A 17,850-nucleotide genomic window follows, 5' to 3' on the forward strand; every position below is an offset into this window, starting at 1 on the left:
GGGAGGAGAAGAGAGATGGAGCTACTACTCCATTCCAAAGGAATAAGTCCTTTGCCAAGTAACAAGAAGATCAGACTGAACATAAGAGAGAATGGGAACATAAGCCAATTCTTAAGCAGGTAAGCAATATCATAATAAAATATATTTAAAGAAAACATTTTTAGCAGGTTATGTTCAACAACTGATGGAGTTACAACTAAAAGCAGCAGTGATGTAAATATGAAGGGATAAAAGGGCTGAATGAAGAAAGAACTAGAAGAAATTAAGAAAAAATTACAAGAATATGTAATCCAATTCATTAACTCAACAATTACTTATGGAAGACATTCTTTATGACAAGGGAATATGACAATGAACAAAAACACATTGTACTGGGTAAGACAGATAATATATAAGGTAATATGCAGAATATCTAGTATGTTAGAGATCTAAGTTAAACAGAAAAAGAAAAGGTCAGAACTGTCAGGGAGGTGGGTTTTAGACAGGGTGACCAGGGAGGGTCTCACTGGGTCTCACTAAGAAGATGGCAACTGTGTAAAGGCCTAAAATAAATGAGGAGGAAGCCACCCAGATATCTGGAACAGTGCACTTGAGGCAGAGAAAACAGCAAGTACAAAGGCCCTGGGGCAGCAGTGTGCCAAGCACATTCAAGTAATTCAGAAGATGCTTATCTGGCTACAGTAGAGGGGTAAGGAAAGAAAAGTTAAGAAATGAAAAGAAGTAGCCAGATACCATAGTGCCTTACTTAGAAATTATTGTAGGGATTTAACTTTTGCCCTGAGTGAAATGACCAGCCACTAGAAGGTTTGGAAGAGAAGTGACACATCTCACTTGCATTTTGGAAGGATCACCTGATGATTAGGTTGATAACAGACTGTAGGCAAATGATAATGGAAGCAAGGAGATCTATCAGGAGACGATTACAATAATATAGGAGAAAAGCAACAGGGAACTGTACTAGGGTGGCAGCAGTGCAAGCAATGAGAAGCAGTGGGATTCTGAATGAATTTCAATAGTAGAGCTGATGGTGGAGGGCTGTCTGGGTGGCCCAGTTGATTGAGCATCAGACTCTTGATTTAGGCTCAGATCATGATCTCAGGGTCATGGGACTGAGCCCCTCGTGGGTCTCTGTGCTCATCAGGGAGTCTGTTCCAGATCCTCTCACTCCCTCTTCCTCTGCCCATGCCCACCCCTGTGCATCTGCACTTTCTCTCTAAATAAAATCTTTAAATAAACAAACAAACAAACAAGCAGAACTGATAGGGTTTACCCAAGGATCAGTTATGGAAAATGAGAGGAGTCGAGGATGACCCCAGGGTTTCAGACCTGAACAAGTAGAAGACAGAGTATGCATACAATGAACTGGTGAAGACTGCAGAAGGATTTGATTATTGGGCATCGGTATCAGCAGCTCTGGTTTGTAAGTGTTAAATTATTCAGCCTGTTTAGACATCCAAGTGGATATCAAATGAATATAAAATTTGGGAATCATCAATATATATGGAATCTAAGGCCACAGACAGGGGCACCTAGGTGGCTTAGTCAGTTAAGTGTCTGCCTTTGCCTCAGGTCATGATCCCAGGGTCACAGGGTCAAGTCCCACATCAGACTCCTAGCTCAGTGGGGAGTCTGCTTCTTCCTCTGCCCCCCCCCCCACCCAGCTCATACTCATTCTCTCTCTCGCAAAAATAAATAAAATCTTAAAAGCCACAAGACAGTGAGAACTCTGTGGGAAGGAATAACAGGAGAAAAACCAGGCAAGTACAGTGTCCTTCCTAAAAACCAGAGGGGAAAAAGTCTTTCTAGGAGAAGGGAGTGCTCATCTGTGTCAAATTATACTCACAGGTCAAGTAAAATGGTGACTGAGAATTAAGACACTGAATTGGGCAATTAACAAAACTAAAAAGGATCAACTTTGATGCAATAGGGGATTTGCAATATAATGCCAAAAAACTGTGTTTAAATCACTCAAGTGCTGAAAAATGTCTTTTCCAAGCAAAGACAAGTCTAACTGAAGTCCTACTGAGTTCTGGATGATTACTGGACAACCAAAGAGCAATGTTCCATATTCACTCTAAGATAAACTGGACACAACCTATCATACAAGAATTTATCAGGCAGATGAGACTAATTAGAGAAGGTTTACAGAAGGTAAAGGACTAGAAAGGTATACATCAGCACTGAAGATGCAGATTTGGGAGGCAGTAATTGAAACCATGTGAGTGGGTAAACACCTGGAAAGGGGAAGTGTAAAGGAACCAAAAAAGAGAGCCTAAGGCTGGGATCTGATTGAGGCCCGTGATCAAAAGGCAGGGGAAATAATAGACGGCAGTGAAGGAGATGAAAGAGGGTCAGAGTTAGAAAAGAAATTACCACACAATGTCAGCAAAATCAACAGTGTCACACCTTGGGTAGAAATCCGGAGTATGAAAAAAAGAAACAGTCACTGTTTTAAATTCCTAAAATCAACTTTCTTGGCCCACAGTTACTATTACTTTGTTTTAAGATAAAGTAATTTAAATGTGTTTTTATTATGTCATATGTTCTCATTTTTAATAGGCAAATATAAAAATGTTAAACGAAGAAAAAAATCACTTATGGTTAAAGACTTTTAATATGCAAAGACTAAAAAAGCATTAAAAACCACAAGCTGTTTTGGTCTTTGATTACAATAAGTAGTATACTGAGGTACACAACTTCCTACTGCATTCCTGAAGTACACTTTCCTATTATTTTAGATCCCCTTAATGCAGATATATTAACAGACTAATATAATAAATGCTGGTTATCTTCATTTGTATACCACAAAATTCAATTTTCCTCCTACACAGAATTCTGTGCATATTTTTAACTTCTTACACTATAAAACTTTAAAACAGACAACCTGAAATAAAAAATGTACTCCTGTACTAAGATCATCTATGGCAAGCTTTCACCATAGAGCAAATGTTTACGATTAATTATACACTTCTGAAAACAGAGGCCCACAACTGGAATGCTAACAGACCTTTAACTACAGTAGAGGGAGTGGGCGCCACTATAATCACTAAGGCCTGCTGACAATTACAAAACTCATTTTGGTTTGCCACAGAGACAAACAAAATTTCTGTTCATTATGACTTTACTGGAATATGATGTCATAACACATAGCCATACTGAAACAATCTGCTGATTTTCTGACCAAAAATATTAATTGCGTACTAAAGAGCCCTTGGGGCCTCTTCCCTCTGAGCCCTCAAATATGGCTCTGTGTATGCATATGTGTATGCATGTGGGTACATATGTATGTGTGTATTATACTGTATAACTATCAGAGGAAAAATTAGGTTTGTTGTATTTTAACAGAAAACGTAAACTACTCTAGCTCTAACAACAGGAAATACCAAGAACAAATGCCTGACTTGTTTTGTTCTAGTTTCATTCCATCCTCTAACTTAACAATGATTCTTGATATTTACCCCACGTGGTTTATCACCCAATATACCACATCTCCTCACATCATGATGACAATTAAGATTAGCCAGAGTACCCTCAATAATGGCACCCAGACTCAACTATAAGAGAGATGATGCAGAAAGTCTCTTTGGATGTTAGGTCCTGGTCTCTAAATATTTGTTTCCTTTGCTAAAGAAACACTCAAAGTTTGTTGAAGGTTGATGCATGCTAAAGAGGAGTTCTTTTCTATCTTTATTTCAAACATTCAAAATCAAAAATATATTCATCAAAAATATATTCACTTTTGGTAAAGTACTTTTTTCTTAATATTTTATTTATTTATTTGACAGAGAGAGATCACAAGTAGGCAGAGAGGCAGGCAGAGAGAGAGAGGAGGAAGCAGGCTCCCTGCCAAGCAGAGAGCCTGATGCGGAACTTGATCCCAGGACCCTGAGATCATGACCTGAACCAAAGGCAGAGGCTTAACCTACTGAGCCACCCAGGCATCCCTTGGTAAAGTACTTTTAAAAAGTGTTATTCAAGGGGCGCCTGGGTGGCTCAGTGGGTTAAGCCTCTGCCTTCGGCTTAGGTCATGATCTCAGGGTCCCGGGATCAAGCCCCACATCGGGCTCTCTGCTCAGCAGGGAGCCTGCTTCCCCCTCTCTCTCTGCCTGCCTCTCTGCCTACTTGTGATCTGTCTGTCTGTCAAATAAACAAATAAAATTAAAAATAAAATAAAATAAAAGTGTTATTCATATTTCTAAAAATTAACAGGTATTTACCTTATCTTACATTGTTATTCTTGAATGATTTTTCTCAATGGGAATTTTGTGGACAACGTTTACATTTCCAGTGATTACTCTTAGAAGATGGGCCATGAAAACTTACCCATCCAGGCTACTAGAGTTTCAGGCTCAAAGGGTTTCTACCACAGCCTCCAAAATGTATTTTGCAAAGTGTGATCCCACTCATCAGAATTATCCCCAGTGCTTATTAAAAATGTATATTCCTGTGCCCCACCCCTGATCTGCTGAATCCTGCTCTGGGGATAGAACAAGAATCTTCACCTTAGTAAGATTCCCTGGGGAGTCTTTCATACTAAAAGTCTGAGAACCAGTGTTCACTACAACCTAGGTGATTTGAGGATGACCTCAATCTCCACACAAGCAAGGGACCACGTACATTCTTATAGCACCATGTTTAGGTTTCCTATCTCTCTCTCTTATTTAACCTCACAGCAACCGGGTGAGACAGATGTCCCAATGGTCACCATAAGAGGTAACAAATGTCCCCAACATAGGTGTGAGGAGTCAAACTGAAGTCTTTTAACATCAGAGCTCAGGAAACTTTAAAGTCGTTTCCTAAAAATCTGCTTTATTCTTCTATTTTTGTGTTCCCATGTGTTTATTAAATGTCCTTGGAAGGCTAGAGAACCTAAAGCAAGAGTTCTATCTAAACCCAAGGTCCACTGATAGACCTCAGAGGCATTTTACTTAATCGCTGCTGAAACAACAAGAGCTCCATAATGAAATCCGATGTTTTTATGGTATGTCAAGCCAAATAGGATAAAAAAAGAGACACAAGTGAGTAACTTATCATTCGGTGAAAAGTCAGAATAATGGGCATCTGGTGCCACACTGCTTATAGTCTAAATTTTATAAAGGCTGCTTGGAAGGCCTTTTCCCCACCCATGCCTCTTTGCCTCTGTCCACTGGAAGTCTTACAAAATATAAACAAAATTTTAAATAAAATAAAATAAAATCTTCCCTTTCTTCAGATCCAAAAAAAAGGTCTTTAGATTTGGCCTATCTTCAAGACATAACAAGTCAATACAGCAATAAAGAAAGGATATATATTTGGTTCCTTTGAATTAACACCTGACACTCCTTATACAGTCTTCTTTTGATTTTTGAGTTAAGGGAAGATTTTACATTCTTATATAAGTATTCTTATAAGAATGTATATAGTCTATTTTGTTGTTGTTTGTTTGTTTGTTTTTTAAATTTTTTTTAAATTTATATATTTTCAGCATAACAGTATCATTTTTTCACCACACCCAGTGCTGCATGCAATCCGTGCCCTCTATAATATTTTTATACTTCTATTTGATTTTCAGTTGGAACAGGTTTCCATACCATCTATCCTTGCCATCCTCCCTAAAGTTACTTCAGTAATGCACTCTTTGCAGACTCCCTTTGTATGAGTTTCTGAACAACTAAAAGCTATGTGTCCTCCCTACCATTTGGTGACTGCCTTATTCCCTAACATCACCACTTTCTTAAGTATCATTTTTACAAGGTGAAAAAGACATATTCCAAATAACATGAGAACTTTTAAAAATTGAAAAATAATTGCCTCACTTTATTTGATAGCATTATTCATAAATCTCAACCCAGCCTAAGCATTTATATCTTCTCTACAGGTTTATGTACTAAAATATATGAACAAGTTATCTTCTCATCTAGTAAGGAGAACCTTTGGATTTCTGTGTTTATTTCTAACATTGACTGAAAACAGAAATGTCACTTAATCTTTCTATCTCCGTTTACTTATCTGTAAAGTATTTGCGGAATCTATATTTAAAGACCTCTCAAGGCCAAAACTTAGAATTCAAATGACATGTTGATTATTTCTGACTCTTTGTACACATTTTGGCACTGCTGAGCATTCTTTTTACTTGATATAGAAAAATAATAGGTTTTATCATAAAGCTATAAAATAGTCCTTGGCACACTTTCAAGTTTGTATGTATATAAAATGTCTAGATAGGAGAGGGCTCTTTCTATATTCACATCTATAAATTTTGGAAATATATCTTTTATGGGATCTAAATGTTAAGTGTTGAGGAATTTCAAAAATTAGGACCTATTAAAAAAGATTCATAGGGCAGCTGAAAATAAGCTTTAAAGGAGGATAGGGATAGTCTATTCTGTTTGTAGAATTATTATAATTATGTTCAAAATGCCCAGGGGAAAATACAAAAAGATATGTACTAGAAGTTAGGATAGGATGCACTGAAGTGATGGAATTATAAATGATGATATCTTTCACAATTTAAATTTTTTGAAAATAATATGGTTATACTAGAGTATAAACCAAAAAGAAGGAGGAGAAGGAGGAGGAGGAGGAAGAGAAAAAGAAGAAGAAGAAGAAAAGGAGGAAGGGGGAGGGGAGGAGGAGAAGGAAAAGGAGGTGGGGGGAGGGGAAGGGAGAGTAGAGGAAGGCAGAGGAGGAGGAGGAGGAGAAAAAATTAACTGAAAAAGTCTAGTCCCCATCCAAATAACACATCTAAATCTGTGTTCCAAATGTAAATTTGATAAATTAGCAGACTGTGTATAGACTATAATCCACAAGAGTAAATAATCTGTACTGTGTCACTGATACTAGTACCACAATAAAACTATGGAAAACATAGCATGTTGTCGAAGAGCCCCACTTTGTAAATACACAATCACCACTCTCAATCCTACACTTTGATCCAGCATAAACCTACCCTTGCACCTTTCCTAAATGGATACCTAGATAAATCATCATCACCATCATCAACATCAGCATCACCATTATGACAATTACAACAAAAACATACAAAGCACTCACGATGTGTCAGGCACTATTCCAAGCCCTGCACACCAATCGCAGTCACCATGACAAGCCCAACTTCATTTTACACACAGGAAATGAGAAAGAGATACTTAACTTGCCGAGGGCCACCCCTGCTTGAGCTAACATTTAAACCCAAGCAGTCTCACTCCAGAGCCCATGATCTGAACCTCTACACTATGCTGTCTATGGATGAACTACATAAATGAGCACCATAAACTGCAGAGATACTAACTATAAACTATGGAAAGGTCATGCTAGTCTTGGCAATTAAATCTAAGTAGACATAAGAAACCAATGGTCACAGGGCACCTGGGTGGCTCAGTCGGTTAATCATCTGCCTTTTTTTTTTTTTTAAAGGTTTTTTTTTTTTTTTTTTTTGACAGAGAGAGATCACAAGTAGGCAGAGAGGCAGGCAGAGAGAGAGAGAGGAGGAAGCAGGCTCCCTGCTGAGCAGAGAGCCCGATGTGGGACTCGATCCCAGGACCCTGAGATCATGACCCGAGCCGAAGGCAGCGGCTTAACCCACTGAGCCACCCAGGCGCCCTAATCATCTGCCTTTTGCTCAGGTCATGATCCCAGGGTTCTGGGATCAAGTCCTGCACTGGGTGGGGAGTCTGCTTCTCCCTCTGCCTTTCACCTCACTTGTGCTCTTTCTCTCTCTCAAATAAATAAATATATAAATAATGTTTTTTTAAAAAGAAATCAAAGGTCATATTGATTACCAAAGAGAATTCTTGGGGGCATTATAAGTCCAGGAGAACATGTTGGCTACAGTCTTACTCCTCTCTCTCATTCTTTGTCTCCTCTCTTAACATTTTTGAAGCCCGTGCTTAAATGTTGATGTTCCACTAGGGAACTACAGACCAAAAGCACAATGACATACTACCACACAGCCCCTAGGATAGCCATAGTCAGGCGGCCCTGTGGAAAACAATCTGGCACTTCCTTAAAACATTAAATAGAACTACCATATGACCCAACAATCCTTCATTCATACACACATACACACACACACACACACACACACATATATATATATGATTTTGTATACATATAAAATTTTTAAAAGGCACTGAGGGGTGTCTGGGGGGCTCAGTTGGTTAAGTGTCTGACTCGATTTTTCCTCAGGTCCTGAAGCATACTTGAGTGTCTCTCTCTCTTTCTCTCCCGTCCCTCCCTACCACTCTCTCTCTCTCAAAAAATAAATTTTTTTAAAAGGCACTTAAACAAAAAATATGTACACAAATGTTCACAGAATTACCCATAATAGCCAAAAAGTGGAAATAAACCAAAGGTCCAGCAACTGATGAATAGATAAACTACAGTATATCCATACACAGCAATGAAGTACTGATACCCAGTATAATGTGGATGAACTCAGAAAAACTTTTGCTAAGTGAAAGCCAGACATAAAAGGCTACATATTGAATAATTCCATTTAGATGAAATGTCCAGAATAGGGAAATCCACAGAGACAAAAGTAGATTAGTGGTTGTCAGAAGCTGGGAAGGGAGAAAATGGAGAGTAACTGTTAAGTTTCTTTTAGGGGTGATGAAATGTTCTGGAATTAGATAGTGGTGATCGTTGTACAACACTGTCAATGCAGTAATTCACAGCATATAGAATTGTATACTTTAAAATAGTAAAAGTGGTAAATTTTGTTATTGTGAATTTTGCCTCAATTAAAAAAAAATGTTGATCCTCCCTAGAGTTCAATCTTCTCATAGACAAAACAGTCTTCCTAGGTGATCTCACATATTCCTATTTACATTTTTGGCAGACTCCCAGAAATTAGCCTATCCAGCGGGGGGGGAAGAAGAGGGTGGGCAGGGCAGGGACAAGGGAACAAGAAGCACCCCTCCCTTTTGCGCTCTTGGAAATTAATGACCTGCTCTTCTTCTTGCCCTTGTTTGAGTGCCAAGGGGTATGTGAATTAAATTAATGCAATGAATATTTATTAAGGGCCTAATTCATCCCATGGACTGTTTTAGTCCCTTGGGATGGTGGACTGCCCTCAGGAGACAATCAATCAATGAGTAAAAACAGTATCAACTGTAAGATGGGTTAGAAGAAAAGTACAGCAGAGTAAGAAACAGTAATAAGAGATCCTTTAGGAAGTGGTGTTTGAATAAAGAGGTAAATGGAGTGAGAATTCCTGGCATATGAATGCCTGGAGGGGAAAAAAAGTTCCAAGCAAATGGGACAGCAAGTGCCAAGGCCCTGTGGAGACCGCATATAGCCATTTTCATAATATATTGGGTTTTCAAAGTCGAAAATGAATTTTTAAGTATCTTTTCAGCGTCTGTGTAGTTAACAATTTTTACTTTTCACCTCTTAATAAGGTATTCTTTATCAACCTATTTTCTAATAGTGAAACAATTTTGCATTCCTGGAATAAACCCCACTTGGTTATGCTAGTTTTTCTTTGAATGAATTGCCAAATTCTGTTTGCCAGTATTTCAATTGGGATTTTTTCCATTGATATTTTATAAATAATACTGATATGAAGCTCTAGTCCTTCTTGTTTTTTTTTAAACTGGCATTGTTGAACTAGACAGTAAGACTAGTTTTAATTGCCCAAAATAATGTTTCCTATTTTTCAAAGGTTCAATAAAATTTCTCTGTGATACCATCTAGCCCAAGTACTTTTCTTCAGGGTGGTAGGGGGAACTAATGGTAACTAGCTAAATGAATCCAATTACCAATGGATCTTTTCTGGTTGTTTATATTTTCCTACAAAATCACCCAGTTCATCCATGTTCTGAAATAGTTTTCCATGAGTTGAACAAAGTAGTCTTTTTTTTTTTTTTAAAGATTTTATTTATTTATTTGAAAGAGAGACAGTGAAAGAGAACATGAGTGAGGAGAAGGTCAGAGGGAGAAGCAGACTTCCCATGGAGCTGGGAGCCTGATGTGGGACTCGATCCTGGGACTCCAGGATCATGACCTGAGCCGAAGGCAGTCGTCCAACCAACTGAGGCACCCAGGCGCCCGAACAAAGTAGTCTTTATGAGAATTTTCATTTCCTGTGTGTCAGGCCTCTCTAATCATCAGACTGTATTTTGTATATTTGTGCATTGCATTCACATTTGCTTGATTTGATTAGATTACATTTAATTAGATGACATATTTAAGTATTTTATTGGTTTTTCCTAAGTACAAGATATTGGATTCTGCATAGTTTTTCTATTCGTCTTCTGTTTTCTAATTAAGCTATTTCTGCATTCATTTTCCTCCCTCAGACTATTTTATTATTCCTTCTCAAACTGCCTGTGCTGGATAAATAAATAATTGTCATGGTATCTATTAATATATGTATAAGATAACTAAATTGAATTTGCCTCTCACAGGCTTTGTTTGTATTGTAATGTCTTCAAGAGAAAAATATACTACATAGTTCCTAAATATTTTTGGTAACAAAGTGCCCTGTTTAGTGAACTACCATGAATCCTATGAAACACACTTTGGAATATGCTGTTTTGGACATTATGTCTTAGTTAGGAGTCTGTATTCTACAGGTACTTGCTTAATCTGCTAGTAGCTTTTTATCTTGAATGTAATAAAGATTACTTAACATTAAAAAAATACAATTAAAAATGTTTATTAAGTACTTTTTATAAACTGGGAGTAAATAAGCAATAAAAGAGGGTGTGAATAGAGGAAAATATCATTTGGATTTAAGTTCCAACTACTAGATATAAGCACTTCAAGTAAGAGGACTTAGTTCTCTAAGACTCATCAGTGATAGGAAAGATTTTTGTCTGTATCAACTTTCTGAATCTTATTCAAGTGGCCAAGCAGAAAAAAATTACTGTATTTTTCATGAATATTACATTATATCTGTGTATTTTCAAATAGATATATATGTGTGTATGTGCATTTGAAGTATACTCTCCACCTCAAAAACATTAGTAAAATGTTTTAAAGAAATACAATTTTAAGTTTTCAATATGTATTCACTAAATACTACATGCTAGTAGTCTAACGGCAGATTCTTAAAAATTTAAGAAAATTATAGGTGTGGAAGGCCAAAAGGTAAAAAATTTTGAGGAAATTATAGGAAATATGGCTCATTTTTTCTTTGACTTGTAAGAAGATTCTCATTATTCAATTCTATCAACAGATCATCTTTGGTTAAGGGCAAAGAATGTTCTGTGAACAACTAGTAGAGAGAATCTCTCAAGTCCTTTAAACAACAAAATGGATTCTGAAATTGGCTCTAGAAAATATTTTAAATGTTCTTGTTCCTCCTTAACTTAGCTCAAAAGTATATGCCTTTAAAAAAATACAAAAATATCAGATTATATTTTTAGAAGAAGTTTCACAGGCTTTTTGAATAAATTAATTTTGTAATGTCTAGAATAAGAGATTCCAGTATGACTGTGTAGAATCTTCCAAGAGCTTTAGAAATTGTTTGCTTTGTTACAATGTCCAACCCAGACATCTATTCCAGTGCCTTTGCTGATCAGAATTCACTATCAACTTTGGATGCTTGCCCACTTCAAATACTCCCCAAAGTAAGGAGACATTACATCAGCGGTACTGCAGAAAGATTAATGTGCTTTGTTTGGAGATGTAAATGGTAATTATACTTATTGCCTATTTCTGGTACTTAGCCTTTTTTACCTGAACCTAAGTAAATCTAGTTGTACATTTGCATATAGTTTAATAATAACAAAAATGTGTAGTTAACAGATATTCAGTGGGATATTAAAAAAACTTAACTTGGCATTTTCCCAGCTAATTGTTTTTACAGCTTGACTTCACTTATGCATTAGCTACATTCATAAAAAGGTTTACATAAAGCAAATATTTTCATACTAAATCCCATTTTCCCACTGTTGCCCAATACTAGACTTGAGTTGAATTTCTATAAGAAAATGTTGGCTCCGACACATCATAAAAATTTCAATTAAACATCTAAACATGTATACCAAGGAATAAATACATTTAATCAATTATTTTATAATATATATTTTATCCTCTCACTTGCAATAAAAATTAAACAAATGGATAAAATAAATGGATAACCATTTGTTTCATATTCCCACAATCATTTTTTTAAAAATGCAGAATTTGGGGTGACTTCCATAGAAGCTAAAAGTAGAAATATAATTTATTAGCTGGACCTGCCACATGGAAATATGCTGTCAGATTGATTCAAGCAATACAAGTAGTATCAGATTATTGATAATAATATTTTAAGGATCTTAAAAATATCTTCTGCTCTTGGTAATACACTTTTGACATTTTATTATAATCCACATCAGATGATTTATTGGAATTATACAGATCATTTGGAGCCAGTATCGTCTGACTTCAAACTACTTTTCAAAGAAATGGGAAGGGGCGCCTGGATGGCTCAGTGGGTTAGGGCTGCTGCCTTCGGCTCAGGTCATGATCTCAGGGTTCTGGGATTGAGTCCCGCATCGGGCTCTCTGCTCAGCGGGGAGCCTGCTTCCCTCTCTCTCTCTCTCTCTCTCTCTCTCTCTGCCTGCCTCTCTGTGTGATCTCTCTCTGTCAAATAAATAAGTAAAATCTTAAAAAAAAAAAAAGAAATGGGAAAAAGAACCCAATTAACTACCTGGATCTTTTTGCAGTATAAAAAGTAACTTTTGCTAAAACAAAAGAGTACCTGGGACTTTTAGAAAACTCTTCTACCTTTAATTACAATTATTTAGAGGTAATGTTAAGTAATTTATTTTTTTCTGCACAAATCCTCTGGGGAATACTACATGTATTGCAACTATCCATGTTCTCCTTTTCCTGTAGATAATAGAGGTATGCTTTTCATCAATAACTTAATGTCGACTGTGTCTTATTCCAGGATGCACGCTAAGTTGAGAACATCAAAACTTCTTTATTTTTGCTTCAGGCATAATACCTGTACCTGAGGTACAATCATGGCAGCAAGTAAGACAATACCGGTAAAAATAGGACACTGATACGCAGTCTATCATACACTGAAAAAGGCTGAGTAATACTTGGTATGAAAGGCTAACAGTTCTAACCTTTCATTATGATTCCTATTAAAAATATGAATAAGGGGTGGCTGGGATGCTTAGTTAAGCATCCAACTCTGGATTTCAGCTCAGCTCATGATCTCAGTGTCACCGAGATTGAGCCCTATGCTGGGCTCCATGCTCAGTGTGGAATCTGCTTGAGATTCTCTCTCTCCCTTTCCTCCTGCTCCTCCCCCTACATGCACATACTCTCTCTCTCTCTCTCTCTCTCAAATCAATAAATAAAATCTTAAAAAAAAAAATTTTGACTAAGAGAATGCATTTTTTTAAAGATTTTATTTATTTATTTGACAGGCAGAGATCACAAGTAGGCAGAGAGAGAGAGGTGAAAGCAGGCTCCCTGCTGAGCAGAGAGCCCAATGCAGGGCTGGATCCCAGGATCCTGGGATCATGACCTGAGTCAAAGGTGAGGCTTTAACCCACTGAGCCACCCAAGCACCTGAGAATGCATTTTAGCCACACTGCAAATTCTCTCCTATAAGCGAAATAGTTTTTAAGGAGACTTAAAGGAGTCTGTCATGGTATCTTACTATTTCCAAAGAGTAGATGTTTACATGAGTTAGCATAGTACAGCAGAAAAAGGACTACCTTTGAAAACATATAATCTTGGGTTGGAGGGCCAGCTCAATCCTTCACTGGCCACATAAACCTGGAAAAATTACACACTGTATCAGATTATAATAGGAAATCATAATAGTTTGCCTTCTTTCTTCCTTGGCCACTAATCCATCATCCTTCTTAAACATCCCACAATGTCCCTAGGATGCTTGAGTTCCTCTTGTGCTTTTTGTTATTCCCTGTTAATAACCTAGGGACCATGTCTCTAGCTCCTCAGTATTATGTCTGCCTGGGGAGGTCCAGGAAAGAGCTGCAGTTATACTAGCAGATCTCTAGCCTTTCAATTCCTGTGCTTGGGGGTATTCCCTTTCAGTGCTCATACCATCCCAGGGAGACCACTTTATGCTCTTTAGGAAAACTAACATTTAGTTCATCAATCATTCAAGAAGCCAACATACTTCAAGATATCAGACAATATTCAGAAGATACATTGATAAGTTCAGATATTATGAAAATCAGTAAAAACCAACTAAATAAACCTTCAAATAAATTTAATGCAAAAATAATGAACAATGTTAGTTTAACTATAATTCTTTGTCTTGTGTCTTTAAAGACATTTATATACATGTTTGGGGTTGTGTTCTATCTCTGAGGACTATTTTATGACCCGCCAGTCAACCACAGTGTAGGAGGCCAGTAATTCTTTTAACTTTGAAGAAGTGCATCTTGACCAGAGAATGTGAGAATGTCAACAAATAATAAGGAAATAAAGAAAGCAAGTGGGTCAAGGTTGTGCTAACTGAAGCCAAGGAAAAGCCTGGGAAATTAATGAATAATAACCTCCCACGAAATGCCAAACTAAGAAGAGCAGTAGGCCATGGTAAGAATAATACCTGAGATAACTATATGGTCTAAAACTGCCTAAGATTCTAAACCTAACCCAAAGGTAAAAGAGAACAATAAAACAGTTGAAGTTACTCATTTTCATCTCAGTGAGAGGCGAGATGAGAAAAAGAGAGAGAGAGAAAAGGCATGCAAGCAAACAAGGGTGAAAAATACTGGGCATGATATTAAGATTATTCTATTACATTAGACTATTGAAACTCAACATACAGAACTTACTTGGATATAAAAAAGATCAGACATAAAATAGTTTTATTTTTGTTTTAAAATGGGATATGTAGACAAGTAGTAAATTCAATACAGTAACAAATCTCTTGCTGCCATCAGTGATTTGGAGAAACCCTTCCACATATTCTTAATAAGACAAGATGTCAAGCAAAATCAAAAAGCCATTCAAACCTATTGTGTAAAAGGTTCCAGAAGTTTTTGAGGAAGCAACACAGAGAATTCCGAAAATCTGAGACCCACATGGGAGTACAGTAAGAATGCATCTTGAGTAAATTTGACCTATTATTCTTTTTGTTATTCTCCTGAAAAAGTCACACAAGGGAAGGAAAGAAAAGGCTTGCAAATAAGACTCTACAACCTTATATGAAGAGGATGACACTTCTCTGAGACAGGAGAAATTTGCAGTGTAATCTGAGATTTTAAGACTCTGAGAATGCCAAAGCAGGAGAGTGATCAAGACTGACAGGAGAAGGACCATGGTAATCTCTCAGGAAGCAAAGTCACCCCATACATGCATAAGAAATTCTGGCCAGAAACTGAACATTTTAATGCTGGTGAACTTACAATGAAGTCAACTAGATGAAGAGCTAAACTTATAATCTTAGTTGTCATTTGACTCTTGTTTTATCAAAATGTAATTCTAATAAAATCAAAATAAGTATATTCTTTTACTTCCCAAGTTTAAGAAGGACAGGACTCCCCTGCCAATGTCTGTGAACCCTCTATTAGACCATATAATTTCTTTACGAAAGCAAATAGCTTAGAGTAAATGATTCACATACTATTCTGGGAGCAGTGTTCTAGGAAGGCTATAAAGGGACTGATTTCTGCTCATACACAAGGAAAAGGGGAGTCTTAGTCACTGTAGTCATACTGTCTTGTAACTGGCATGGTAATTAGCACTTAAAGAGTCCAGAAATAGCTGTGAACTGAGGGAGTAAGCAGAGCTAACATTTAACTTACTATATATGCCAGCATTGCACAAACAGCAACTCATCTAATCCTTACAATAATCTTTACATAAATCCTTATTATTTCCATTTTACAGCTGAGTAAACTGAAGAACAGAGAGGTTAAGCAACTTGTTGTTAGGTGGAACCAGGTTTCAAACAAAGGCAGACTGACTACCTCTAAACTGTATTACTGTAGTCCTCTCAATGTGAGAATGAATGATTAGGAGGGAGAAAATCAGACCAGCAAGGGCCAGACTCAGCCTCCAGGAATAAAGCAAATCAGGCCCCACAGCACAGGGAGTTCAAAATAAAAGCATGGGGGGATGGGCAAAATGGGTGGAAAAAGAGTCAACTTTAAATTCTTTGTAACTCTGCTTCATGTTTAGCAATGTCTGTGAAAAAATAAATTTGATATGTAAGTCATTTTTATATAATTAAGCAAATATATAACCATTAAAGTATAAAATAAATCTCTAGAATTACTCCAGGTATGTATATTACTTTTGGGATACGCTGCCGTAAATATTAGCTATTTCACGTTGAAAAGCTGGGAAAATGCTTGGTACATAAACACGTTGTGTTAGTTCATAAAAAAAAGTAAAAAAGAGATGCATGTGAGATCTGATAGAGGAAGTGCTAGGAGTGGATGAACCTAGTTATGACGGTTGCTCCAAGGACTTTTAACATTTGGAGTGATCAAGGACCTGGAGGCAGCTGCATGTTATACTGAGGACAAGCTAGATCTATAGTTTTCATCCCTGGCTACACACTGCTATCAGCTGACTTACACAAATCAGTAAGAAAAAGACCATTAAGTCAATAGAAAAATAAGCAAAGGTTATAAATTCACAACTTACATGGAAAAAAAATTACCTTTATACATACAAGAAGATGCTCAACTTCATTTATAAAGAAATACAAATTAAAATGTCAAGAAGGAGTTGTTTTTCACCTAATTATGTTGTCAACCCCCCCCCCCAAAGATTTAAAATAGCTTCATCTCTAGTCTGGATTATCGTAATAACCTCCTAATGGTTCTCTTAGTTGCCAAAGTGAGCCTTCCAAAATGTAAGTCCAATCATGCCTCTATTTTGCTCAAAACTCTGCAATACTTCTACATCTCATCCAATGGCCTAATACAGTTTTACATAGGTCTGCTCCAAACCATATCATTGACTTCAATCACAACACTCAACATTTAACTTACTTCACTCCAACCACACTGGCCTCCTTCCTGCTTCTCAAACTCACCAGACTTGTTTCCACTTATGGCCTTCACCATGGCTAATCTCTTGCTTCTCCCCCAGAAATCCTCAAAGCTCACTTGTTCTCCTCCACCGATTTTGCTCACCTTCTAAATAAGATCTATTTAAAACTGCAATCTTCTTCCCTTTATTCTGCTCTGCTTTTCCACTTGTCCACAGCACTTCTTACTTCTGAATCTACTATAAAACATACTTGTTATATTTATTTTTTTATTCTCCATATCATCTAACTAGAATGTAAGCTTCAACAAGGCAGAAATGTCTGTTTTATTTATTAATGTATATAAAGTACCTCTAAGAATGTCTCACATACGGCTAAAATGAATGTGCAAAGATATATACCACAACATGTTACAGAAAAACATTTGAAACAACTAAATATCCATGAATACAGAATTGGTTAAATAAATTATAGAACAGGGGTGCCTGGGTGGCTCAGTGGGTTAAGCCTCTGCCTTCAGCTCAGGTCATGATCTCAGGGTCCTGGGATTGAGCCCTGCATCGGGCTCTCTGCTCAGCAGGGAGCCTGCTTTTCCCTCCCTCTGCCTGCCTCGCTGCCTACTTGTGATTTCTCTCTCTGTTGAGTAGATAAATTTAAAAAAAAAAAATTATAGAACAGCCACACAGTAGAATATTAAACGGTTCTTAAAATAAGCAACTGTCCTGTTTTCAGTACGGCTAAGTAAGCTCTAATTGGACCGATTCTTTGTGGGAAACTAATTCTCAACAAAACAAACAAACAAAACCCAACCATCTGAAGGCACTGAAAAGTGAACAAAACAGGTATTGGGCAGTAGTTAACATTGGAGAAAGGAACAGGACACAATGGATTTCTTTCTTTCTTTCTTTCTTTCTTTCTTTCTTTCTTTCTTTCTTTCTTTC

General features: G+C 37.0%; 1 protein-coding gene across 11 annotated transcripts in view; it reads right to left on the reverse strand.

Moving 5' to 3' along the window:
• The window catches only part of STAU2 (staufen double-stranded RNA binding protein 2), a 324,604-nt gene that overhangs the window by 196,543 nt on the left and 110,211 nt on the right, over positions 1 to 17,850 (reverse strand). The gene's annotated exons all lie outside the window — the stretch shown is intronic.

The sequence above is a fragment of the Mustela nigripes genome, chromosome 3, assembly GCF_022355385.1.
Source record: "Mustela nigripes isolate SB6536 chromosome 3, MUSNIG.SB6536, whole genome shotgun sequence".
NCBI lineage: Eukaryota > Metazoa > Chordata > Mammalia > Carnivora > Mustelidae > Mustela > Mustela nigripes.